Raw genomic sequence first — 3,229 nt, 5'->3', positions numbered from 1 at the left:
AAGCTACCACCTTCTTCCTCGGCATCTTGATATACCTAGGGACACCACCACTATGTCACAAGGGAAAATTTATCTTCTTTCCTACGAAGAAAGAAATTTTTATCTCTAAAACTACCACAAAAATCCACAAATAAGAGCCTTACAAATTACCCACACCTCAAAAAGGGAAAACTAAATAGTGGTACCCCCACTAAAGTGACTCAATTACTAAATCATCTAAGAGTAAAGCAACGAGAGAATACCAAACAGCAAAAAGAATACCACATCCTAAGAACGATTACATGCATGAAGAAGATTTCACCATTTTTGTAAAACATATAGTAACAAAGCAAGAATGAGGGAGCAAAGGAAACAAAATTTTTACCTAGATAAAGTAGCAAACACGAGACAGTAGAAATGAAGAAGGAAGTTGCGAATGACCAAAGATCCCCTTAAACGTGAAGGAGAAAACAGAAAACTCCTCTTTTTCTCCAGAAGATGAAGGGAAGTTCCAAGGCTGAATGCGAAAAAGGTAAACGAAGCAAAGTGAAGTGGAACTAACTCTTTTTATGAAAAAATTAAAGCTTCATTAATTGATTGATTGATGGGAAAAGAGAAGAGTGAGGGTGACAGTAAAAAAATCAAGGAGGAGTAAAACTGCATGGAGAAAACTGCACAGTTTCTTTTCAAAGGAGTTTTTGGCGCTAAAAAAAGCCCAGAAAGAAAAACTCTTCAAAAACCCCAAAAATGGGCCTGGTCCATTAAACTTTGGCATACTTGACAAGTTACAAATCAAGAAGCCTAAGTTGGGATGCTGTTCTAGACAATAACAGATAATGAGAATCCAGCCACACAGGATCACACGTTACCGATATCATGCAAGGAACACGAATAACGTAAATGAAATAATTTCGAATCAGAAAAACAGAAAGTAAGACAAACGTAACTTCGAGGCAATAAATACTCAACAGATACCTAAAAAATGTATAAAACAGGGCCCAAAAATAAGTAAGATGGGACACATTATCTCTACTAAATATACTGGTGACTTAAGTTTTAGAATACTTTTGCAAGTTGTCCACCCGGATTAGTCTATAAACATCACACTTCGAAATCTTAAATTCTCTTAAGTACGTATCATTAGTTAGGTACAAACAAATTTCTTTAGTCTAGAAATTCAATAACATTCTTTATCACATATTTTTAAATATTAATAACTAATTAATAATAAAAAATAATAAATTTTGATACCTTTCTAGCCTTCTTCGTTAATAATTTCCGGTTGAGTTTAGAGTTATTGGTCTGTTATTATTTTTCGTTTTGTAAATAGTGTCCGAAAAAATCGTGTGGTGTTTTCACCCGTCAAATAAAATCTGCAACAAATCACTATAAATAATTTAAAAATCATACCAAACTACCTTTTCACGTGTCAAACTGGTTCAAACTATTTTTGAAAAAAATATATTTTAATTTAAAAATTAATTTATATTAAAAACGATTTTTATCATATAAAAAGTAAGTTTTAATCAATTTATATACAAATAATTCATTTAAACCAATAAATTTGATCAATGACTCAATTCTATTCTTTAAATTTTAATTGATAAAAAAATGATGCTCTAAATTTAATTTCTGGTTTAATTTGGTCTTCCAATTTAATGTCACAACTCAATTTGATCTACTAAGCACTATTTCGCAAACATTATGCTAGCAAAGTGTGAGTATTTGAGAAATTAAATTAGTTACATCATCAAATTTAAGGGCATAACTGGATCACCAAATTAAATTTGGAGGCAATTTTTTGGTTGATTGAAATGAACAAATCAAATTTGATAATAGAATTAACTTTGGGAGAGATCACCAAAATTTAAGGGGTCAAGTTGACTCAGATTAAAAATTGAGTCTATACTCTACCGAATCAACACATATATTCTATACAAAAGGTAAAGAAGAAAAATAGATTTATTACCATTCAGTATTTCTAACTAGATCTGAGACACTTTATTTGTCTAAACGCATTTTTTTTAAAGGCATAATTAGACCATAAGATATTAAAATCAGATTGTATCTCATTAAATTTGGCAAAAAATTGATATAAATTTCTCTCAAATCTATAATGGATATGTTATAAATATTAGGTATAATATCCATGCAAAGATATAGTATTTTTTCTTAAACCTTATATTTTTTGAACAACTACTAATTTAGTCGGTAGAATCTGTTACAGTTACTACCCTAATTATTTGTGGATTACAACTTATTAAAAATATCCCCTCAATAGTCAAACCAAATAATTACTCCTTAACAAATTTCAACTCATCAAATCAATTGACTAACTAAAAAACTGCAAAACCCTTCTTGGCTTTCTCTTTAAATTATAGAATTGTGAATAAAATTAAATTCTGATAAAACTAATAATTTCCTCTTCTTTTTTCATTTTTTTCTTTTTAAAATCATAATCCACATTGCATCATGATGGTGCTTTAGGATGATTTACAATCATGAAAGAAAACCCATTATATGAGATAAGACCTGAACATTTTGTGGACATACACCATAATTAATTATTAATAGGTGTACTAATTAAGCCAATCGTTATTAACTTTCATTGTTTGAATTGACGGATACTACTGTTTCAAATTCTTATCCTTTCGTGAAGATTTTTATTTGCATCAGATTATTATTTGGATACTTTTCACGGAAAAAATAAAGTTCAAAACGCGACAACTTCCTCGTTTAGATGCTACCTTGATTGAGCTTTTATTTCATTTTTTTATACAAAGCCTTCCTGTTGACATATTCTACGTAGGACATCAAACTTTGAAAATGATCAAACTTGCTTTTTTTTTTTTTTTTTCTTTTCCTTTTTGAAATTATTAACCCGAAATTCGTCCGTTTTTAGTAGTTAAGAAGAAACACTGGTGTATTTTATGGAAGATAGAACTTGGAAGTTCCCTTCTCACTTAGAATTGAAAACATTAGCGAATGACACGCATTAAAGCATGTAAATATTCTGGATAATAAAGTAAGTAGTAGGATCTACAATTCTACATTGTGTTCACTTAAGAGTGGACCATGATTGGGATTTTATGAAGTTTTGGATAAGAAGAGAAATGCTTCAAGTATGCTAAATTGCTAATATATAAAGTGGGACCAATTATTGGCTAATTCTCAGATCACCAAAGCATAGCGTTCTGGTCTAGAATTGGACTCCGAGGTTATAAGTCCTCTGTAACAAGAAGAGCACTGG

This window comes from Arachis ipaensis, chromosome B2 (assembly GCF_059453495.1).
Source record: "Arachis ipaensis isolate K30076 ecotype BB chromosome B2, ASM5945349v1, whole genome shotgun sequence".
Taxonomy (NCBI): domain Eukaryota; kingdom Viridiplantae; phylum Streptophyta; class Magnoliopsida; order Fabales; family Fabaceae; genus Arachis; species Arachis ipaensis.
Note: the sequence above shows the minus strand (reverse complement) of the source record.